We start from the raw sequence: 26,145 nt of genomic DNA, 5'->3' as shown, positions 1-26,145 counted from the left end.
TCCGCATATCGAGTCCAGTCAAAATTTTAAAAGGACTATACTTGGTAGTTCGAGGTGGACTGCTGTTTATTATTTTGGCACATCTTGCTCAACATGGGTATGACAATTTTGTGGATTCTTTCCACTTGACCGTTACCTCTAGGCATGCCGGTGGTGATGTGAAGTCGTTGAATTCCTTCGCGGCTGCAGTACTCTTTAAACAGTCCAGAAGTGAATGCAGTTCCCTTGTCAGTAACAATTCGGCGAGGATTGCCGAAGACTGCTGCTTGCTTTTCAAGCTTTTCCAAAACTTCTTCTGATCCCGTCGATTTTGTTGGATAAAGCCAAACAAATTTGGAAAATCCATCAACGACCGCCAAAATATGATTATATTTCTTCTTTGTATCATTTAAAGGTCCAACGTGGTCGATATGATACGTTCCAAGAGGTTCTTGAGCCTTGTCAATGGGACTGAGCAATTACTCTTTTTTTCCTCGCTTGGATTCAATGATCAGACATTCGACGCATCCTTTGACTACTCTTTCGACTTTTGGCTGGATTCCAAGGATATAATAACTCTTTTCTAAAATATCACGGGTCTTTTTGATGCCGAAGTGTCCCTCCTTATGTGCAATGCTTATGATTTCCTCTACCATTGAGTCAGGAACAACCAGTAATTCGTTTACTGTATCTTTGTAAAGAATATTATTCTTTAAAAAGAAGTCTTCATATACGTCATTGCTGCTCAATACGGATTTAACAGCTCTAATCCAGTTGTCGTTGTTTTGTGCCTTTAACAACCGTGACTTTGTGGAGTCTGTGATTAAAAAACATGACAATCGGCTTAATGAATCCACGTGCCTCATTTTGGTTCCAGCTCTGTGCTCCACTTTGAACTCGAATTCTTGCAATGACATGGCCCATCTTGCAACTCGCGGTGGCAGGTCGTCTTTTTTAATCGTCATTGCAAAAGCGTTGCAGTCGGTGATCACTGTAAATCGTATTCCGAGCACTTTTTCAGCGCGTTTACAATCGCTTAAACCTCAAGCTCGTAGGAACTGTACTTTTCCTCAGAAGCATTCGTCTTTCGACTCATGAATTGCATTGGGTGAAACTGTTGATCCTCTGAGTCCTTTTGCATTAAAACGCCGCCAAAGCCATACTTGCTTGCATCTGTATGCACTTCGTTTTCTGCTAGCGGATCGAACAGTTTGAGTACTGGTGCTGATACTAGCAGTTGCTTCAGAGAGTTGAAGGAAACTAAGCCTTCTTCAGTCAACGTTAAAAGACTGTCGTTATTTCTACTATTTTTCTCTCGCAGCAAGTCGCTCAATGGTTTTGCTGCTAAGGCATAATCCTTTATAAATCGGCGTATGTAAGACGTCAGACCCAAGTAACGCTGCAAAGCTTGTCTGCTTTGAGAAATTGGAAAATTGACGACCGCTTTTATTTTCTCGTTAGTTGGTGCTATGGTTCCGTTCTTAAAAGTGTATCCTAGAAAATTGATCTTGCTCTTCAAAATTTGCGCTTTTTCCCATTTGATGCGTAATCCAGCTTTTGAAGCTACTTTCAAAACTTTTTCCAACGCCAGCAGACCCTCGTTTTCGTCCTTACTTGGCACGATTATGTCGTCCATGTATATTACTATAGATTGACTTTGTATGAGATCCCTCAATGTAGCTGTTAGGTATCGGCAGAATACAGCAGGAGAGTTTGAGATACCAAACGGTACATGCGTGAATTCGTACTGCCCGTTATGCGTCACGAACGCTGTAAACTTGCTGGATTGTTCGTCAATCGGTACATGAAAGAATCCGTTCATCATGTCGAGAGTAGTAAATATTTTTGATCCTTGCAACCTGTCGAGAACGTCGTCAATTAAACTCATCGGAAAATTGTCTTTCTTGATTTTTTGATTTAGTCGTCGGTAATCACAGCAAAATCTTCTGGATCCGTCCTTTTTTGCAACTAGTACAACTGGTGATGCATACTCTGAGGAACTGGGCACAATAATTCCTTCTGTCAGCCATTCCTGCACTTGCTTCTCAATAAAGCACTTGTTCTCATACGATGTGCGTCTTGGGCGCTGATAAACTGGATTGTCGTCTTCCAAAACAATTTTCATGCTCACAGGTGAATCAATTGATTTTACCGGCTTATACCCTGTATCAAGCTGCTCTACCTTTAGTTTTTAACTCTTATCCAGGTGAGACAAGTACACTTTGTCTAAAACAGAAGTTTCCTCGACGATCTCAGTGACACACATACCTTTAAATGTAGATGCGAACTCTCTCTATTTCGATATAAATTTGACTCCATGTGAGGTGAACATAAGGTGGATGGATTGCAGAACATCGTTTCCTACAATCGCAGCATACTCCAGTTCATGCTGTTTGGCCACATGAAAAGCATACATCGTCTGATTCGAGGTCGACGTCGAAAGATCCTATTGTTACCAACTCGCCCTTGCCAATACCTCTCAGGTGTTTAATTACAGGTTTAAGCTTCAGACCGACAAAACTTCTAAAAATGTCCTCTCTCATCAAGCACAAATCGCATCCTGAGTCAATCATGGCTACAAATGTCACGTCCTCTACTTTCAGCATTTTGTAAATTAAGCCCTTCGCAGCTTTAACTTTATTGTTGCAGTTATAACAAACTACTTAACCCTTGCAGTCTTTTGCAATGTGGCCCTCGCTGTTGCATTTAAAACATTTTCTTTGAAAATTACTGAGTCTGCTTATTTGCCGCTTCCTTGTTAACATTTTCTTTTATATTTCCCTTACCCTTCATCTTCTCGTAAATATATATTTCGTCCTTCAGTTCCCTAATGGATTTTGCGCGATACAGCCCTGCCATGTTTACTTTGCTATCTGGTATACCAGCTACGAAGTATAAAACCAAACATTCCTCATCGAGCTTAATCGGCTTGCTTATCTCCATAAGACTGTAAAGATATTCAATGCATGTTTCTTTTTGCTGCTTCTGCCTCTGCCGAAATATCTTATAAATCTCCGCCGAACATCATTTTTTCCCAAATTCTTCCTTCAATGCTTCTTTTAGCTTGTTCCAACCCCTAACACCGCTTATGCTTCTGATGTAAAGCTTGGCTGCTCCAATCAGAAGCTGTTTGGCATAAATAAACTTCTGCAAACTATCCCAGCCTACCGTAATAGCCACATCATCGAATTCGGACAGCCAGTGATTGACGTCCTCTTGTTCGGAGCCCGAATACGAAGACACACTGTCCTGAATATCGCGTAAAGTAAATCTTGAGCTACTTGGTGGAATCGCTTCTTGGTAATTGGATGAACCACTGACGCTTACATCATCCTCATCTGCATCGCCGCCCACATCCACCCCAAAATGATCAAGCAAGCGATCCTGCAAAGCACTCTTTCTCCCATTTGTTTCCAATCCCAACTCGGAACACTTTGCTCTAAGCAGGGGAACAGTCATTTCTAGGATCGTTTTAGCATCCATGGTAATGCGTCTAAGCCGTTTACAAAATTCAATTTAACACAGAAAATATTTAATTTACGTTAAACAAATTCAATCAAAAGATTTTCAAATAAGAATTTTATATTGAATCTTCCTGTCGCTCACCGCACCCAATTGGATTTGACTATCCAATACGTTCTCTTCTTGTCCTCTTGCCAGCTCCTCCAGTCCAGTTCGTTCTCTTCTACTGCAACTCGTTCTCTTCAACGATGTCGTCACAGCTCTGCTCTTTTGTCTTCGTTACGCACCCAATTGGATTTGACTATCCAATACGTTCTCTTCTTAATGCGAATCCTTCGCCGTCGTTGCTAGGATTACTTTGCTTCACCCTCGTAAAGGTAATCGCTTAGTTCGTCGTCACCTGCGATCGCCTCATCAAAAAAAATTTTACAAGCTCAGCAAATCGTCTTCGAAGTTTTGCATCGATTTCATCATCTTTTGGTTGCTGCGTATTTTAACTGTTACTTCCGCACACGCATACATTCAAGTTTTTGCGTTTTCTTTTGCACTCTGTAAATCCGTGTATTCACACTGTTCGCACACACTCAAGCTTTTAATTGCGTTTTATGAAAAGAATTTGCCTAATTGAATTTTATATCGTCAAAATTTCTGCAACAACTTAGATTTTCTTCGGGTTTTCGCTTTTTAATTTACTTTCACATCACTCTGCCGTGCCTTGATCTTTATGTGTTAACGCACAGTAGTTTTAATTGTTCTTGAGTTTTATATCCCGGACGAGCCCCCAATAAAATGTAGGGTATTACAAATTAGTTATTATTTATTTATTCCGGGTAAAGTTTACATGAGTTTATTTAATTAAAACTGAACAAATTAAGTTTCACGATTTTCGCACTCTATGGAGGCCATGATCTTCCTTCGACAAATCTTCGCAACCGACTGACTTATTGCTCAATTTCTTGGTATGGGCCTTTAGGGAAGAGAATGATGGCGATAGATCAACCTAATAAAAAGGGATGGAATCTGGCTGATGACATCAATTGCATTTATTGTGAAATTCAAAACAGTGTGTCCCCATACCAACTACGAATAGAGGGCAACTAAATCTACTAAGTATCCCTATCCCACATACATTTGGGACGGCTTCAGCGCCGGTGGATCCACTATACACCCGCATCCATAGCCATCCGAAGCTTTGTCTACATTTTATTGGACAGATGCTACAATCGTCTTACACTGGCTCCACGGCGATGTCAATAGATGGAAGACCTTCGTTGCAAATAGGGTCGCTTTCGTTTTAGGCCATTCAACACCAACGCAATGGGGACACGTAAGCACCACCGAGAACCCGGCGGACTGCGAAACCACAGGACTTTAAAGGACTTCAGTAGAGGACTAGATTGGCTTATGCGATCAAAACTCCTGGCCAACAACAAATATCTGAGCAGCTGGCTAGGGCAACGCTATAAGTAAGGCCGGACAAAGTACGCGTTCACCACGCAATTCCAGTTTCCTCGTTTGTCGAGAGATTTTCTACGTTCAGCCAGGCACTACGAGTCACTGCTTTCATCAAGCGTTTCAAGAGCAATGCATGCGGCAAAGGTGAGAAACGTGCAGGACCGCTAAGCATTGAGGAGCTGGACAAGCCCATGATTATTGTGCGTATCGTTCAACATGAAGCCTTTTTACCCGACCTATCCGCGGTGGCTTTCTCTAAGAAATTGCCCTCCCGAATTAGGCTTTCAAGATTGTCCCCGTTCTTGTCGTAGGGATCGAAAAGGGTGAGAGGGCGCTTACGTCATTCGGCCATGTCTCATTAGCGTCGTCACCCAATAATTCTGCCTAGCTCTGGTCATTTTACGGCATTAGTTATACGATACTCGCATTGCTTAACTTTGCATGGAGGTGTGCAGTTAACGATATCGCACATAGGTCAGCAAATCTGGATATCACAGACAATCGCCAAATTTCGGTGGGCCAACGTAAGCGTGTGGTATCATATCGTCGGCTGACTTATGAAGAATTATCCACCGTCCTTGTCAGCATAGAAGCTGTTGCAGATGATCTGGAAGTGCTAGGCCCGGCACACTTGTTGATAGGTTACTCATTGTTGGAACGGCTTTTAACCCAACAGATAATGATACGCCAGTTTTGGAAAGCTTGGAGTCGTGATTGGCTGGCTCTTCTACAGCAAAGACCAAAGTGGCGCCAAGGGTCAGCAAACTTCTAGCTTAACGATCTCGCACATATCAAGAACGATTGTCTTCCGCCGTCGCAATGGTTGCTCGGGCGTGTTATTGAGCTACATCCAGGGACAGCCTACAGAGAGATAGCGAAAAGAGCAACTGAGCGAGAGAAAACAGTCTGCAAATGCGAACGACTGAGAACGCACGCCTCCGGTCTAACGAAATATTACTTTGTACAATTACTTTGTACAACCTGAAGTTTTGAATAATTACATTTGTCTTGAAATCTATTGTCCGCGTTTGCAACCGACCAGGAACCCCTTCGTACAACGACTTCTTGTTGAGCCCAATACAGGAGTACACAACTAAACAGCACTTTTAACGTAGGCGGTCGTATCCAAACTGTGTGTTTTTGTCGGAGACAATTCCAGAACGTCTGTTCTGTTTGCCGCTCGTTGGAAAAATGCAAATTATTTCTGAAGTCGCGCGCTTCTAGCTTTTTAGCAAGTTGGAAAGTCTCGTACGCAAGTCATAGATTAGCATTTCAAAACTGGAAGTGCGTTCCAATACTGCTAACTTTCATAGACCGATTGCTGCTTCATTACATAACCATAAAACTTTCCATTACTCTACCAAATTAGAAAGTTAGACGAAAAAGGGAATTTTAGACTCGAATATCTTTACCCGAATAGGAGTTTACTAGTTGGCTTTGCCAATTTTCAAGAATATATGTACATGCTCGATACAACCTTCTCTCTAATTCGAAATTTGATAAAGACAGGGCCCTCTTTCGCATTGAAATTCTTACTTAAACTGCCTTGGCCAAAGTTTCGCCAAAAGACTTCCTGTCCAAGTTTAAAGTCAACAGGTATTGCTCTTAAACTCTATTGCCTGGTATTAGCTTCATGTGCTTTCTTTTTTCTGGACTTTAATCTTCGCGCACTAATGTAAGATAATCATCTTAATATAAACATAAAGTTGAGTCGTAAAAAGCACTTTGGTTGCGTAAAAACTGGCATGTGGATCCATGGGAAACCATGTTTAGACCAAACAGAGCAAAATACGGGGATTTTTTAATCGATGATTGAATGCTGTTTTCAAGTGCACAACTTATACTTGTCACGTTCATATTCCATTGAGTACGATCATTCTTTAGGTAAGTCCGAATTCTTGATATCAATGATCGATTGACATGCGCACTAGCGTTAGACTGAGGTGTGTATAAAGCTGTATAAACATGACTTATATGTATAAAATGAGAATTGCATTTAACTCTGAACACTTAAATTGTGATCCGTTATCACTAACAATAACTTCTGGTACACCGCACATGGAAATATGACTCGACATAAGAAGTCTTGAATAATATTGGCTGTAAATTTTTTAAAGGATACAGGCAGTGAAATTTCGACATGTGGTTCATAACAGTCAAGATTCCAATAAGACTTATTTTACTGCGTGGGTATGGTCCAAGTAGATCAATATAAAGCATTTAACAGGAACTTTCCATTTCTACAAATTGTCCCATAGAAGTTCCAAATATTTAAATATTTGTCATTGTCTTATATAGGAACGAACATCTTTGCCAGAAAATATTTCTAAAATTAGCTCTACAGTTTTTCCTATTCCTCCTGCTTCTTCTGAATCAGTGCTCGACCTGTCAATTGTGAGTTTAACTATTGAGAAACCCATAACTTCCAGGATATGCTTTCTTATCCTTGCAACTACACATTCATCCCCTATTTCGAGTTCGTGCTAGAATTTTTGGCTAGACCTTGTTCGTTTTTTAAGAAGCTAATTTAATTAATTAAATCAGGTCCTGCATCTACTATTGTATTATTTTTATCCTGGTTTTCCCTATTTAGCAATTCCATTTACTTTCAAAAAACCATTTACCAAATTTACTTATAAGCTAAAGAGCTCTGAGTCTTGTAGCTGCGCTGCCAACAGAGGCAGCGGAGAGACGGTTATGTATTCTTAAATATATAGCTATGCTCACTTAGGCTGGAGCGCGGAGGTATATGCACATGTTTGTGTACACCATACTTGCTTGCATCTGTATGCACTTCGTTTTCTGCTAGCGGATCGAACAGTTTGAGTACTGGTGCTGATACTAGCAGTTGCTTCAGAGAGTTGAAGGAAACTAAGCCTTCTTCAGTCAACGTTAAAAGACTGTCGTTCTTTCTACTATTTTTCTCTCGCAGCAAGTCGCTCAATGGTTTTGCTGCTAAGGCATAATCCTTTATAAATCGGCGTATGTAAGACGTCAGATCCAAGTAACGCTGCAAAGCTTGTCTGCTTTGAGAAATTGGAAAATTGACGACCGCTTTTATTTTCTCGTTAGTTGGTGCTATGGTTCCGTTCTCAAAAGTGTATCCTAGAAAATTGATCTTGCTCTTCAAAATTTGCGCTATTTCCCATTTGATGCGTAATCCAGCTTTTGAAGCTACTTTCAAAACTTTTTCCAACGCCAGCAGACCCTCGTTTTCGTCCTTACTTGGCACGATTATGTCGTCCATGTATATTACTATAGATTGACTTTGTATGAGATACCTCAATGTAGCTGTTAGGTATCGGCAGAATACAGCAGGAGAGTTTGAGATACCAAACGGTACATGCGTGAATTCGTACTGCCCGTTATGCGTCACGAACGCTGTAAACTTGCTGGATTGTTCGTCAATCGGTACATGAAAGAATCCGTTCATCATGTCGAGAGTAGTAAATATTTTTGATCCTTGCAACCTGTCGAGAACGTCGTCAATTAAACTCATCGGAAAATTGTCTTTCTTGATTTTTTGATTTAGTCGTCGGTAATCACAGCAAAATCTACTGGATCCGTCCTTTTTTGCAACTAGTACAACTGGTGATGCATACTCTGAGGAACTGGGCACAATAATTCCTTCTGTCAGCCATTCCTGCACTTGCTTCTCAATAAAGCACTTGTTCTCATACGATGTGCGTCTTGGGCGCTGATAAACTGGATTGTCGTCTTCCAAAACAATTTTCATGCTCACAGGTGAATCAATTGATTTTACCGGCTTATACCCTGTATCAAGCTGCTCTACCTTTAGTTTTTGACTCTTATCCAGGTGAGACAAGTACACTTTGTCTAAAACAGAAGTTTCCTCGACGATCTCAGTGACACACATACCTTTAAATGTAGTTGCGAACTCTCTCTATTTCGATATAAATTTGACTCCATGTGAGGTGAACATAAGGTGGATGGATTGCAGAACATCGTTTCCTACAATCGCAGCATACTCAAGTTCATGCTGTTTGGCCACATGAAAAGTCACCGAAAAGCATACATCGTCTGATTCGAGGTCGACGTCGAAAGATTCTATTGTTACCAACTCGCCCTTGCCAATACCTCTCAGGTGTTTAATTACAGGTTTAAGCTTCAGACCGACAAAACTTCTAAAAATGTCCTCTCTCATCAAGCACAAATCGCATCCTGAGTCAATCATGGCTACAAATGTCACGTCCTCTACTTTCAGCATTTTGTAAATTAAGCCCTTCGCAGCTTTAACTTTATTGTTGCAGTTGTAACAAACTACTTAACCCTTGCAGTCTTTTGCAATGTGGCCCTCGCTGTTGCATTTAAAACATTTTCTTTGAAAATTACTGAGTCTGCTTATTTGCCGCTTCCTTGTTAACATTTTCTTTTATATTTCCCTTACCCTTCATCTTCTCGTAAATATATATTTCGTCCTTCAGTTCCCTAATGGATTTTGCGCGATACAGCCCTGCCATGTTTACTTTGCTATCTGGTATACCAGCTACGAAGTATAAAACCAAACATTCCTCATCGAGCTTAATCGGCTTGCTTATCTCCATAAGACTGTAAAGATATTCAATGCATGTTTCTTTTTGCTGCTTCTGCCTCTGCCGAAATATCTTATAAATCTCCGCCGAACATCATTTTTTCCCAAATTCTTCCTTCAATGCTTCTTTTAGCTTGTTCCAACCCCTAACACCGCTTATGCTTCTGATGTAAAGCTTGGCTGCTCCAATCAGAAGCTGTTTGGCATAAATAAACTTCTGCAAACTATCCCAGCCTACCGTAATAGCCACATCATCGAATTCGGACAGCCAGTGATTGACGTCCTCTTGTTCGGAGCCCGAATACGAAGACACACTGTCCTGAATATCGCGTAAAGTAAATCTTGAGCTACTTGGTGGAATCGCTTCTTGGTAATTGGATGAACCACTGACGCTTACATCATCCTCATCTGCATCGCCGCCCACATCCACCCCAAAATGATCAAGCAAGCGATCCTGCAAAGCACTCTTTCTCCCATTTGTTTCCAATCCCAACTCGGAACACTTTGCTCTAAGCAGGGGAACAGTCATTTCTAGGATCGTTTTAGCATCCATGGTAATGCGTCTAAGCCGTTTACAAAATTCAATTTAACACAGAAAATATTTAATTTACGTTAAACAAATTCAATCAAAAGATTTTCAAATAAGAATTTTATATTGAATCTTCCTGTCGCTCACCGCACCCAATTGGATTTGACTATCCAATACGTTCTCTTCTTGTCCTCTTGCCAGCTCCTCCAGTCCAGTTCGTTCTCTTCTACTGCAACTCGTTCTCTTCAACGATGTCGTCACAGCTCTGCTCTTTTGTCTTCGTTACGCACCCAATTGGATTTGACTATCCAATACGTTCTCTTCTTAATGCGAATCCTTCGCCGTCGTTGCTAGGATTACTTTGCTTCACCCTCGTAAAGGTAATCGCTTAGTTCGTCGTCACCTGCGATCGCCTCATCAAAAAAAATTTTACAAGCTCAGCAAATCGTCTTCGAAGTTTTGCATCGATTTCATCATCTGTTGGTTGCTGCGTATTTTAACTGTTACTTCCGCACACGCATACATTCAAGTTTTTGCGTTTTCTTTTGCACTCTGTAAATCCGTGTATTCACACTGTTCGCACACACTCAAGCTTTTAATTGCGTTTTATGAAAAGAATTTGCCTAATTGAATTTTATATCGTCAAAATTTCTGCAACAACTTAGATTTTCTTCGGGTTTTCGCTTTTTAATTTACTTTCACATCACTCTGCTGTGCCTTGATCTTTATGTGTTAACGCACAGTAGTTTTAATTGTTCTTGAGTTTTATATCCCGGACGAGCCCCCAATAAAATGTAGGGTATTACAAATTAGTTATTATTTATTTATTCCGGGTAAAGTTTACATGAGTTTATTTAATTAAAACTGAACAAATTAAGTTTCACGATTTTCGCACTCTATGGAGACCATGATCTTCCTTCGACAAATCTTCGCAACCGACTGACTTATTGCTCAATTTCTTGGTATGGGCCTTTAGGGAAGAGAATGATGGCGATAGATCAACCTAATAAAAAGGGATGGAATCTGGCTGATGACATCAATTGCATTTATTGTGAAATTCAAAACAGTGTGTCCCCATACCAACTACGAATAGAGGGCAACTAAATCTACTAAGTATCCCTATCCCACATACATTTGGGACGGCTTCAGCGCCGGTGGATCCACTATACACCCGCATCCATAGCCATCCGAAGCTTTGTCTGCATTTTATTGGACAGATGCTACAATCGTCTTACACTGGCTCCACGGCGATGTCAATAGATGGAAGACCTTCGTTGCAAATAGGGTCGCTTTCGTTTTAGGCCATTCAACACCAACGCAATGGGGACACGTAAGCACCACCGAGAACCCGGCGGACTGCGAAACCACAGGACTTTAAAGGACTTCAGTAGAGGACTAGATTGGCTTATGCGATCAAAACTCCTGGCCAACAACAAATATCTGAGCAGCTGGCTAGGGCAACGCTATAAGTAAGGCCGGACAAAGTACGCGTTCACCACGCAATTCCAGTTTCCTCGTTTGTCGAGAGATTTTCTACGTTCAGCCAGGCACTACGAGTCACTGCTTTCATCAAGCGTTTCAAGAGCAATGCATGCGGCAAAGGTGAGAAACGTGCAGGACCGCTAAGCATTGAGGAGCTGGACAACGCATGATTATTGTGCGTATCGTTCAACATGAAGCCTTTTTACCCGACCTATCCGCGGTGGCTTTCTCTAAGAAATTGCCCTCCCGAATTAGGCTTTCAAGATTGTCCCCGTTCTTGTCGTAGGGATCGAAAAGGGTGAGAGGGCGCTTACGTCATTCGGCCATGTCTCATTAGCGTCGTCACCCAATAATTCTGCCTAGCTCTGGTCATTTTACGGCATTAGTTATACGATACTCGCATTGCTTAACTTTGCATGGAGGTGTGCAGTTAACGATATCGCACATAGGTCAGCAAATCTGGATATCACAGACAATCGCCAAATTTCGGTGGGCCAACGTAAGCGTGTGGTATCATATCGTCGGCTGACTTATGAAGAATTATCCACCGTCCTTGTCAGCATAGAAGCTGTTGCAGATGATCTGGAAGTGCTAGGCCCGGCACACTTGTTGATAGGTTACTCATTGTTGGAACGGCTTTTAACCCAACAGATAATGATACGCCAGTTTTGGAAAGCTTGGAGTCGTGATTGGCTGGCTCTTCTACAGCAAAGACCAAAGTGGCGCCAAGGGTCAGAAAACTTCTAGCTTAACGATCTCGCACATATCAAGAACGATTGTCTTCCGCCGTCGCAATGGTTGCTCGGGCGTGTTATTGAGCTACATCCAGGGACAGCCTACAGAGAGATAGCGAAAAGAGCAACTGAGCGAGAGAAAACAGTCTGCAAATGCGAACGACTGAGAACGCACGCCTCCGGTCTAACGAAATATTACTTTGTACAATTACTTTGTACAACCTGAAGTTTTGAATAATTACATTTGTCTTGAAATCTATTGTCCGCGTTTGCAACCGACCAGGAACCCCTCGTACAACGACTTCTTGTTGAGCCCAATACAGGAGTACACAACTAAACAGCACTTTTAACGTAGGCGGTCGTATCCAAACTGTGTGTTTTTGTCGGAGACAATTCCAGAACGTCTGTTCTGTTTGCCGCTCGTTGGAAAAATGCAAATTATTTCTGAAGTCGCGCGCTTCTAGCTTTTTAGCAAGTTGGAAAGTCTCGTACGCAAGTCATAGATTAGCATTTCAAAACTGGAAGTGCGTTCCAATACTGCTAACTTTCATAGACCGATTGCTGCTTCATTACATAACCATAAAACTTTCCATTACTCTACCAAATTAGAAAGTTAGACGAAAAAGGGAATTTTAGACTCGAATATCTTTACCCGAATAGGAGTTTACTAGTTGGCTTTGCCAATTTTCAAGAATATATGTACATGCTCGATACAACCTTCTCTCTAATTCGAAATTTGATAAAGACAGGGCCCTCTTTCGCATTGAAATTCTTACTTAAACTGCCTTGGCCAAAGTTTCGCCAAAAGACTTCCTGTCCAAGTTTAAAGTCAACAGGTATTGCTCTTAAACTCTATTGCCTGGTATTAGCTTCATGTGCTTTCTTTTTTCTGGACTTTAATCTTCGCGCACTAATGTAAGATAATCATCTTAATATAAACATAAAGTTGAGTCGTAAAAAGCACTTTGGTTGCGTAAAAACTGGCATGTGGATCCATGGGAAACCATGTTTAGACCAAACAGAGCAAAATACGGGGATTTTTTAATCGATGATTGAATGCTGTTTTCAAGTGCACAACTTATACTTGTCACGTTCATATTCCATTGAGTACGATCATTCTTTAGGTAAGTCCGAATTCTTGATATCAATGATCGATTGACATGCGCACTAGCGTTAGACTGAGGTGTGTATAAAGCTGTATAAACATGACTTATATGTATAAAATGAGAATTGCATTTAACTCTGAATACTTAAATTGTGATCCGTTATCACTAACAATAACTTCTGGTACACCGCACATGGAAATATGACTCGACATAAGAAGTCTTGAATAATATTGGCTGTAAATTTTTTAAAGGATACAGGCAGTGAAATTTCCACATGTGGTTCATAACAGTCAAGATTCCAATAAGACTTATTTTACTGCGTGGGTATGGTCCAAGTAGATCAATATAAAGCATTTAACAGGAACTTTCCATTTCTACAAATTGTCCCATAGAAGTTCCAAATATTTAAATATTTGTCATTGTCTTATATAGGAACGAACATCTTTGCCAGAAAATATTTCTAAAAATAGCTCTACAGTTTTTCCTATTCCTCCTGCTTCTTCTGAATCAGTGCTCGACCTGTCAATTGTGAGTTTAACTATTGAGAAACCCATAACTTCCAGGATATGCTTTCTTATCCTTGCAACTACACATTCATCCCCTATTTCGAGTTCGTGCTAGAATTTTTGGCTAGACCTTGTTCGTTTTTTAAGAAGCTAATTTAATTAATTAAATCAGGTCCTGCATCTACTATTGTATTATTTTTATCCTGGTTTTCCCTATTTAGCAATTCCATTTACTTTCAAAAAACCATTGTTAAAAGTTTTAAAATGATTATCAGTTTATTTAACTGGAACGGCTGTATTTGCCGCTTTCAGCTCTCTGGAGTTTTCTCTGTTTTACAAATTTACTTATAAGCTAAAGAGCTCTGAGTCTTGTAGCTGCGCTGCCAACAGAGGCAGCGGAGAGACGGTTATGTATTCTTAAATATATAGCTATGCTCACTTAGGCTGGAGCGCGGAGGTATATGCACATGCTTGTGTACACGATTGCCTATCAATAATGCTGCATTTCACTAGCTGCGGCCAATCTCATATTTTCTTAAAACATTATAAAAGTTTATTAACAGCTAAAAACATTCTTAACACTAGACATAATAATAGATTTACTTATGGACATGTATAAATACGACATATAAATAAGTAATATATATATTAAAGTTTATAAATGTTAAATGTGGGAAATGCGTAAATTAACTCGTAATCTTTCTTTCTTTTTCTTAATGAAATCAAGGTTTAGGCCAATGGGAAGGGGAATTTAATCCGCATAAAAATAAATAATTTAAAAACGAATAAAAATTACGACTGCAGAATAATTATCCCGTGCGATTGAGTCGGAATCAAAATTGAGTTTTTTTTTTTACATTAGAGAGCTTTGGATTTCACTCATTTTTTTTTCTTTTTGTTCATTCTCTATCACCGTTTGAGGTTAAAATATTATAATTTTCATTTTAATTTCCTTTTAGAACCCGATTTTATATTTTCCTGTATGATATGGCATTCAAATTGGGTTTTCTCACTCACCGATAATTAATACAATTCATCGACGAAAGCGCTTTCCTCGGGATGCGATTAGCTACAGGGGTTAAGAATTTAATTTAAGAATTTAAGTAAGTTAACAAAAAAGAACAAAAAAAATCCATTTTGCTGCCACACCTCATCACACCACACTGCTATTTTCACAATTTGGGGTTTTTCTAGAACGATTTTCGCTTCGCCACTTTCATATTAAACGATTAACAAAACACTTAATTAACTAATAAATTAACCTAAAAAAAATCATCACTTTTTTTCTCGAATTCACTTTTCCTGATTAGGTCATCACTTTGCCCTCTTGGGACGTTTTCACGGCCAAACTTTCCGGGTATTATTATAGCTTCACTTGGCCCAAACTTGCTGCCAATTCCGGGTTTATCTGCCTTTGTTTAGGGCATATCGCGCGCAGACGTCATACGCGAATTAGAGGGTAAACGAAACTAAAGCTGCGCTCGATCGAACTTCTCCCCTTAGTGTCGAACTTAAGACATTGGTAGCTTTAACTTAATTTGCTTTGTGCGTTTCGGTGTGGGTGTGCGATTGGGTTTACATACGAGCGGAGCTCAGCTCGCTCGAAAGAGATAAGGTTAGGGCCGTATGCCCGCTAAACACAACTTTTACACAACTAAAATGCCTGTTTTAAATCGGTTGCGCTGGGCTCGACGGTTGCGCTGGGTTCGACGGTTGAGCTTCGGTTTGATGTGCGGTTGATGTGCTGGTTGCGCCTGCGCCGACTGCCGGTTTTCTTAGCCTTGCCTTCGCTTCTTGGGCCTTGGGATTCTCGCCAATTCGCTCGCCTAATTTAATAAAAAACCACTGAGTAACTGCTTGGGTTTTCCCCTTTATTCTTTAAAAACTCACCCCAGACCGCTGCACAAACGTCTGGGAATCCAAAAGTTTCCCTTGGCGTTGGAATTTCTACACTCGCGATTTCTTTACATCGAACAAGTTACACTCTGCTGCCATAATGGGAAAGACCGATCCTCACGCCGGAAAGTTGGCGGTAACCTATAGAGCGATCTATGGTGAATTATAGGGAAAGTTGACACATGCCACTGTTGCTCTCCGATCGACCTTTCACCCCTGCCAGAACCTTCTGCGGCCGAGCTCTAGATGGCGCTAATAATACCTTAAAGTCCATTCCTAGCTGGAGCCATAAACGTATCTTTTCCTTCCTATTTTTTAGAGCAAGCGCTACAGAAATTACACCCCCATCAAAAGCAGACTTGGGGTTTGACACTCCAAGGATGATAAATCCCGCGCTTGCGAAACTACTGCTTAATATCCTTCGCATGGAACCTGCCCACATATCGTCCTTGTAGATCTTCCAGATCGTAACAAACTTGACCCACCTCCTCCTTATCCTTGCTTTTACAAAAGATGGGCCTAACTTCGCATTGTATCCAGCCGCGAAATTGCTTTTCTTAAAGTTTCTTCGGTAGACTTCTTGACCTTCGCTAAAAGATACTTCTCTTGACCTCAAATTATATCTCTTTTCATTCTTCTCGAACTGGTTTTGCATTACCGCTAACGCTTTGCTGCGTACAAGTTCTAGAGAATCCTCTTTGGAAAATACCATTGTTCTATCATCCAGCAAGCTTAAAGCTCTTAATAACTTGTATGTAGCACCGGACGAGAAGAAGTGCTGCCCAAAAACCACAACAAATACTGCTCAATTGTTCGTCCCAGTCCTTTTGGTCACTTCGCACATACGACCTTATGGCAGAGATCACCGAACGATTAACCTGCTCTGACGCATTAGCTTGAGATACTTTGTGCTCCCTCAGGAACTTCTTGAAAGCTTCTGACTTGAATTGAGACCCATTTTCGGATACTATGATCTCTGGAACGCCGAATGTGTGAAAGATCTCCTGCTGCAAGTACTTAATTATCACATCCGCTGTGAGTTTCTTAACAGCCCTCAGAAATACGAATTCGCTGTAGTGATCTAGTACGATAAATATCCCAATATTTCCACTCCTCGATCGGGGATACGGGCCTAAAAAATCTATATAAAGTTGTTTTTTTTCTTGCCGACTCTGGAGCCACTCCCATGGGCGGTCTCAATGCACAATTCGGCGGCTTAGTCATCTTGCAGATATCACACGCTTGAATGTACTCCTTCACATACTTCACTAGTCTTGGCCAATAATAATACCTTCTTAACCTCTCCAAAGTTTTGTGAACTTCCCCATGCGAAGCTAAGGGATCGTCGTGAGCATTTTTGAAAACTTCGTCCACCAAGCCTTTAGGGACCCATAACTTCCAGCAGAAATTGTCATGCATCGGCTCCCCAGATGTATGCTCCGTTTTACGATATACAAAACCATCTGCTTCTTTTAGATCGGGAAGTCTGCTATAGTTGACTTTAACATTTTCGATTTACTCAAGGTATTCGGGATCCTCAAACTGCGCAGACTCTAAGTCAACGAGCAAACCATGGCTGGCGTCTATGGTTGTTATTTCCTCCTCATTAACCCAAGATAAAGCATCCGGGACTACATTTAGCTTACCGCTGCGATGCTCGATCTTAAAATTAAAACCTTGCAGTTTTAATGCCCATCTAGCAAGCCTAGAATGCAGATCCGACTGCGACATTAACCATTTTAGCGACGCGTGGTCAGTGATAATGGTAAATTCGTGACCCTCGATATAGGCTCTAAATCGCTTTACACATATAATGGCAGCTAGACTCCCTTTTTCGCTTACCGTGTACGACTTTTGGGCTCTATTTAACTTCTTTGAAACGAAAGCTATTGGACATTCCTCGCCACTAGCAGACTTTTTTACTAACACGCCGCCTACACCGGTATTGCTAGCATCGCAGTGAATATAAAAAGACTGACTAAAATCTTGGCTGCTTAGCACTGGCGCAGAGCAAAGCATCTCTTTTAGTTTTTCAAATGCTCGCTCGTCTTCTGGCGTCATTACAAATTTTTGTCTGGGCTTTAAGAGATCCGTTAGAGGTGCTGCTACAGATGCGAAATTGCTGATAAATTTCCGGTACCAGCCGACCATACCGAGAAACCTCCTCATGGCTTTTAATGAATTGAGTGCGCTGCTTATCGCTTATTAGCGACAACAACAACGACACGTGTTTGCCGTGGTCAGCTGCTTTGCGAAAACCTTCGCCGTCTGATCTCCAGCCAACAAACACTTGCACTTCATACTCTAATTTTGGGCATATGCCTTTACCTGTTAATCGTGGCCTGAGAGTATCTTCTAAAAGATTTTGCCTCAGTAAATCCTATGCGAAATGATAAAAGCCTATGTCCACCTAGGGATTTGTTGTGCGCCTCTGCCATGCTTATCATCCGTGGTCAAATACCTCGTTTCTGAAAGCTATTGTACTCGCTAGTCCTATGCGACTGATCTGAACTAGCTCGGGTTGCACTGTGTAGAGTATACACAAGTCGACTTGCTTTAACTCAGCAGCTGTCTGTAGTGGCCGGCTTGACAATTTTAAACGATTGACTTTGCTTTCCGTTTTCCTGTACTTCCGAGCAAACCTGAGTTAAATCAAACCTATTATTTTTTTAATAACCGGAGCAACAGTAGCTATATGTCTTAAATGTACCAGTTAACTGTGGCCAGCAAAACCAAAGTTGTTGACCACAGTTTACGTAAACATCGCGCCGGCCAAACTGCTGACACAGCGTCTGGCCCATTGGAGTGGCCGCTATGAAGTTCAATTATGTTAGCTTTAAGTTTCAGTTTTGATTTGAATCCAATAAAGAGCACATCGCTCGTAAACCAAACTCCGGCAACCGCCGTTAACCAATTTATTATTTGAACACTGACTGAGTCTCTAGGCCAGTAGTGAACGGAGGGCAGTTACTTTTCCAGAGTAATCGTCATAACTCTTCAGTGGACGAAAGCCGACCGTCGGCCAACCGGCCACCTACCTACAGGGAATACAAGAAATCACCATCCCCGTATCAACGTGAACCGGACGACCGTCCACCTACCTACAAGGGCTACGCAGAACCACCATCCTCATACCAACGTAAATCGACCAAACCGGCGATCAACAACAAGACTGCAGCGAGGGACTAACTGCAGTAAACCTATAAATAGCTTACTGGCGCTCAACTAGTGGTGACAGATTACCCCACCGAATAAAACTAAAGCTTGGAAATTAAAAGTGACGGCGGCGCGGGAAAAACGTAGCTGCAAAACAGCAAAAAATTCACAAAATATGTAAGTGGGCCCTTCGGCCAAAACTTTTATGTCTTCAGTCAAAGTTATCTATATAATTCGGACCACTGTCTCAAGAAAAACAAGCATTTAATTCTGCCCATTTACTTCCGGTAACAACAAAAAAAAGAGGAAAATCAAATAAATAAATAAACGAGTGCGAAGTGAATTTTTGGAGAATTTCAGTATTTAGAATTTTATAATTTACAATTTGACAGCAGCAGATAAACTAAGAGGAAATACGACCCCCAAAGTCTTTCGACTTTGTCTTTGTTTATGCAGCGCTTTTGCTTACGTACACGGATTTCTGTGCAGTTAAATTCGACTACCCATGAGTGATCCGCTTCTCCAATATAGGAACAGAAAACAATACTCAAGCGACTCAGAGTCCGAGAGTATAGGGCAAGTCCACGCCCCAACCCCAAGACGCAAGCCCCCGTCCCTCCTACAGACGTCATGGATCCCGAGCAACTTAGGTCCGTTATACAGGCAGCTGTTAATAATGCCCTAACAGAACAGGCCGTTCAGAACCACATAAGAGAGCAGGGGTTAAGACAACAAATCGAGGAGTTGGCTGGCAGGGTGGCAGCAATAAATACTTCACCAGCAACGGCCGCAGAAATAAAAACATACACGGCTATTCAAATAGATGATAATATACAATGTAGCGAACCTTTAGATGCTGTAAAATGCTTGCCCGAATTTGCGGGTGCACAGGAAACATACGTCTCCTGGCGACAGGCGGCCACGGCCGCTTACCACATTTTTAGACGGTATGATGGTAGCTCGCGCCACTACCAGGCGGTTATCATCATTATAAGTAAGATTAGGGGCCCTGCCGACGCCGTGCTGTCCTCATTCGGCACGGTACTAAATTTCGACGCGATAATAAGTCGTCTTGACTTCACGTTCAGTGACAAGCGACCAATGCATGTCATTGAACAAGAGCTGGGAACCCTAAGACAGAATGGCATGACCCTTCTACAGTATTACGATGAGGTTGAGAAAAAACTCACCTTATTGACAAATAAAGTCAATATGTCGTATGACACGTCAATGGCAACAATTTTGTGCGCCAAATTCCGTGACGACGCTTTACGCGTGTTCATTTCAGGCCTCACGCGAAACCTCACGGATGTGCTCTTCTCGGCAAAGCCGAAAGAAATGCCATCGGCCTTGGCCCTGGCACAAGAAGTGGAATCGAACCACGAAAGGTATATTTTCGCAACTACGTTTGCAAGAAGCCAGGAGGACAAAGATCGTCGGCAAAATCCAAAGCCACAAGATCGTCAACAGGACAAGCCCTTCCCGCAGCCTAATCAACAGTTTGGTGCCGGTAAAAACTCGCACTTCAGCAAACCACATAAGGCCCAAGTGCATTCTGCACCGCAAAATAATACTACGGAGCCAATGGTTGTTGACGCATCCGTTTCCAGAATTGTACAACCGACCCAAGCACAGGCTTACCAAAACGGGAGACCGGCTACGTCCGGCCGTTCAGGCCCTATTAAAAGACAAAAAGTTAATCATGTCGCTCAAAGCGGCGAGCAGGTCGACAAAAATTATTCTAGCGCAGCCTCCAGTGCAGCGGCAAAAGTTGATGACGATGCCATTGAAGATTATGATTCGGATGCCATCCATTTTTTAAGGGAAAATCCCTGCTACCCGTCCTCAGACGAAGAGTAGCGGGGGCTTCCATGAAATTCCTCATAGACACGGGCGCGTCTAAAAACTTTATTAGACCTTACAAGGGGCTAAAAGGCATCCGCCCGGTAGAAGCCCCTTTCAATATTCATTCAATCCATGGCGCAACACAAATAACACAGAAATGCCTTGTCTCAATTTTCAATATAAAAGCAACATTCTTTATTCTATCGGACCTATCAACGTTTGATGGGATAATCGGCCTCGACCTGTTAACACAGGCTGGGGCATCGCTTTGCTTAAAATCTGGGAGTCTTAAATGGGGTACGGAAGTCGAAGAAATTTCCTTCCATACCTGTGCTGATGTCAATTTTACTAACGTAGATTGCTCTGATGCCCCCCCTGTGATCAAAGATGCCTTTATAAAAATGCTTAGAAGCAGAAAAAGGGCATTTGCAGACGCCAATGAGGCACTACCATATAACACTTCAGTAGTAGCCACAATAAGAACAATGGATGAAGAACCTATTTATGCAAAACTGTATCCGTACCCCATGGGGGCGGCCGATTTTGATAACAAGGAAATCCAAAATCTATTGGACAACGGCATAATCCAAAAATCAGTGTCTCCGTACAACAACCCAATATGGGTAGTGGACAAGAAGGGCACTGATGAAATGGGCAACAAAAACATGCGACTAGTAATTGACTTTCGCAAGCTAAATGAAAGAACGGTACCTGACAAGTACCCCATGCCAAATATCGCCATGATATTGGAAAACCTAGGCAAGGCCAAATATTTTACAACTTTGGACCTTAAGTCAGGATACCACCAGATCATACTCGCAGAGCGTGATCGCGAAAAAACTTCCTTTTTGGTAAACGGAGGGAAATATGAATTTCGCAGACTCCCTTTTGGTCTGAAAAATGCTGGCAGCATTTTTCAAAGGACAATCGACGACATTTTGCGAGAGCAAATCGGCAAATTTTGTCACGTGTACGTGCTTATGTGATTATTTTTTCTGAAAATGAAAAATCACATGTCACGCACGTAGATTGGGTTCTAAAGAACCTCTACGAAGCAAACATGAGGGTTTCTGTAGAAAAATCACGCTTCTTTAAAAAGAGCGTAAGCTTTTTGGGATTCATAGTCTCCAGCAATGGTACAACAACTGACCCAGAGAAGGTCAAAGCCATTAAAGACTTCCCGGAACTAAAATCCGTGTTTGAAGTCAGATCATTCCTTGGCCTGGCGAGCTACTACAGATGTTTCATAAAGGACTTTGCAGCAATAGCGAGACCCATTTCGGAAATCTTGAAAGGGGAAAACGGAACGGTTAGTAGACATAGGTCACGGAACATTTCGGTCCAGTTCTCTGAGGCGCAGCAACAAGCGTTTCAGAAGCTGCGAAATATCTTGGCATCTGAAGACGTCATGCTAAGATACCCCGATTTTAAAAAAGCATTTGATCTAACGACAGATGCATCGGCCTATGGCATTGGCGCGGTATTGTCCCAAGAGGGTCGTCCTATCACAATGATCTCAAGGACATTGAAGGACAGGGAAAAAAATTATGCTACAAATGAAAGGGAATTGTTAGCTATTATTTGGACATTAGCCAAAAAAAAAAAGACATAAATATCTTTACTGATCATCAGCCCTTGACCTTTGCGGTCTCGGAGTCAAATCCGAACGCTAAAATCAAGAGGTGGAAGGCGCGCATCGATGAGTCAGGTGCGCGTATTTTTTATAAGCCTGGCAAAGAGAACTTGGTCGCGGACGCGCTGTCCAGACAACAACTCAATGCCATGGATGAGCAGGAAGTTGAATCATGCATAGTCACCATACACAGCGAACTCTCCCTGACCCACACCATTGATTCTACGGACAAACCACTGAATTGCTTCCAAAACCAATTGGTTCTCGAAGAGGCGCGCTCCCCATTGAAACGCAGCTTCATACTGTTTAAAAACAAAACGCGTCACTTAGTTAGCTTCTCTTGCAAAGAATCATTGCTCAGAGAAATCGCAGATATTATCGTTCCTAATGGCGTAAACGCCATCCATTGTGACCTACACACGTTGGCCATGATACAGGACCAGCTGGTTCGAAAATTTTCAGCAACAAAATTCTGGCACTGCAAAAACCGAGTAAGAGACATTTTTGCAGTTGATGAGAGGCGAGAAATTATCACAGCTGAGCATAATAGGGCCCATAGGTCGGCCCAGGAAAATGTGAAGCAAGTGCTCTCCGAGTACTACTTCCCGAAGATGGCAAAATTGGCCAGCGAAATCGTCTCAAACTGTAAGACATGCGCGAGAGCCAAATACGACAGACATCCAAAAAAACAGGAGCTGGTTGAGACACCAATCCCCTCTCATATAGGAGAAATATTGCACATAGACATATACTCCACCGACAGGAAATATTTTCTCACTTGCATCGACAAATTCTCGAAATTTGCTGTCGTGCAACACGTCCACTCAAGGACCATTGAGGATCTTAAACCAGCTTTACTTCAGCTGATGAATTATTTTCCAAAAGCTAGAGTAATCTATTGCGACAACGAACCGTCGTTGAAGTCGCAGACAATCTCAACCTTGCTCAATAATCATTTTGGCGTTAGCATTGCAGATGCACCGCCTCTACATAGTGTTTCAAACGGGCAGGTAGAGCGGTTCCATAGTACCCTATCGGAACTCAGTCGATGTTTAAAAATCGACACCGGAATAACCGACACCGTGGAAATAATTCTATAAGCCACTACCAGGTACAACAAATCAATCCACACGGTCATCGACAAAAGACCAGCTGATGTTGTGCAGGCGAACTCGGACGGCTTACAAACAGAAGTCCGGGAAAAGATAAAAAACGCACAGGACGCGCTAAGAAACAGGGAGAACGCGACTCGGCAGAATAGGGTCTTCGAAGTTGGAGAAAAAGTTTTCGTAAAGTCCAACAAAAGGCAAGGAAATAAACTCACACCCTTGTGTGAGGAAAGAGCTGTAGCAGCGGACCTGGGGACCACGGTCCTCATTAAGGGGAGGGTGGTCCACAAGGACAATCCTAAATACCACAATCAGATAATGTCCTTCTTTAACCATTTTTATTACACTTTTAAGCCACTTGGCGCAAATTCGTACTAGCCATAAGTTCATTGCCACCGGCATGCCTTTTAGTTTAATTTTATGTTTGCGCACTCAGCGCTTGAATTTAAATCACTAGTTGTAGGGCGAGAGCGGGAGCCAATAAAGCTTTCGTCTGTTCGCTCTTGCGAATTCGCCCCGTCTCTCGCCACCGTAGCATAAGTTAGGTTCTAAGAGAAATTATTGAAATATAATTATTAGTGATCCATCGAACGTCATCGTAGCCACTCCTTTTCGTCGCGCTTTCGACATAGTTTTCACAAGTTTCGCAATTAAAATCGTCTCGAACTACTGCGTTCACAAGTTTTCGCGTTGTTAATACAAAATAGTATTACATTTTCATGGTGACCCCGACGTGATTAGCAGTAGAGTTCGCGAGTTTTAATATTTTTTTCGGTGAAAAACTATAAACAATACCAACAAAAACCAATTTATTCGTGTCGGTTCGGCCAATAAATTAAATTCAATTATTTCGTCGCTGGAAATTTTCTGCCGTTCTTGAAGTTGCGCCTGAAGTTTCGGCAAATTTAATTGCTCAATTTACTGCTGCCGCCAAATGGAAGTCAAAAAGGAAGTTGCAATTATCAAGTCGGCCATCTAGGTATAGAGTGCCAAAAGTTGAAAGTTAATCTGTGGCGTTTTGTCAATTGTGTTTTGGCCCATCTTTCAACTTTTTGCATTCGTGTAAAAATCGGTAGATAGTGAGCATTCTAACCCAGAAATAAAAATTTGCATGTACTAACAACCAAAATTCTACAATAAACATAATATATTTCGAATTATATGTGAATCGCTTTGGCCAAAAAACAAGCAATAAAATACTCGTCGTCGACCCAATTAGTGCGAACTTAATTCCCCCAACTTTCGTCGTAGTGAGCACCAATTTAGGGTATAAATAAAAATAGCTGGAAAAAAGTGCAAATTGTGAAAAGTGTAGCTCTCAGAAATTTAGCGGCAATAACTTTCGCCGCAGTTTGTCCGAACATTTCCCGCGCTTTTCAGAACTTTCCCGCGCTTTTCCATTTTTTCCGCGCTTTTCATAATTTTGCGCGCATTTTGGCGTCAGGCTTATATATTCGTTGGCCTTAGTTATCGGTCAGTGTATCATTCTCCGTTAGCATTTGCATAGGAAGAGCCGCTAGCCGCGTACACATACACACGCACACCGACACCGCTGCCGCTATTTCGAGTTATCTTTTGTCGTTTTCGTTCTCGATCGCTGAAGCAGAGCTATTTTCGGTCTGCCTAAACGTTTGTTCGTTTTTTCGGTACGCTTGAGCTTGAGCAGTAGCTCCCCTACAGTGCGTGCGTGCGGCATATACTGTCGCAGGGTTTATATAAAAAATATAAAAACCCTATTTAGATTTTTCGCTGTAATTCTCTCGGCACTTAGCTCCCTTTCACAGTGTGCGATCGGTATATTACTCGTTGATTTTTTATTTTATTATTTAACAAATAAATAATTTAATAAAAATAAATATTTAACACCTCTTCGATACCAACCAAATAAATACAAATAAACGCAATGGCAACTAAGGATATCGAAGAGCTTAAACACCAACGAGATGTTTGCATGAAAAGTATTAACCGAACTTATCGCTACTTAAGAGAAGCTAAATTATCTATAAATCCGGTCGAGCTTGAGTGTCGATTAGAGATTCTATATACGCACATTGAAAATGCTTCACTTTTGCAAAACCAAATAGAAGTGAAAGATACAAAAGATGTATACCGCGAAGAGTTGGAAGAGAGGGCCGTAATGACAAAGTCATTGCTGATTTCAATTTTAAATAAGTCCAAACAAAATAATATCGAGAAATCCGCTCCGCCAGCAAATCGCCCGCCTCAATGCCGTCTGCCGAGCGTTGCTCTCCCAACTTTTAGCGGAAAACACTCCGAATTTAAAAATTTTATAAGTCTTTTCGAAACTTTCGTTGACAAAGATGACACTTTACACGATATTGAAAAATTCAATCATTTAATTTCGTGTTTAGCTGGAGACGCTTTAGGAACAGTTAGGGCCTTCCAAGTCTTTGCGGAAAATTATCCCAAAGCCCTTGCTAGCCTGAAGCAGGTGTACGATAATGTCTTATTTTTTTTGACAACATATCGATACTTTTTAATTTGCAAAAAATTTCCCAGTTTTCAGCTACAGCCTTGAGAACCCTCATCGACACGGTCACAGCCTTGTATGACTCCTTGTCTATTGGGGATGATAGACGCATTACTTATGCCATTTTAATACATCTGGTAATGAGCAAGGTCGATGCAGGAACTAAAAGAAAATGGGAAGAACAGTTAGATTATACTTCGCTTCCACTTT

Source organism: Drosophila gunungcola, unplaced genomic scaffold, assembly GCF_025200985.1.
Source record: "Drosophila gunungcola strain Sukarami unplaced genomic scaffold, Dgunungcola_SK_2 000063F, whole genome shotgun sequence".
Taxonomy (NCBI): domain Eukaryota; kingdom Metazoa; phylum Arthropoda; class Insecta; order Diptera; family Drosophilidae; genus Drosophila; species Drosophila gunungcola.
Note: the sequence above shows the minus strand (reverse complement) of the source record.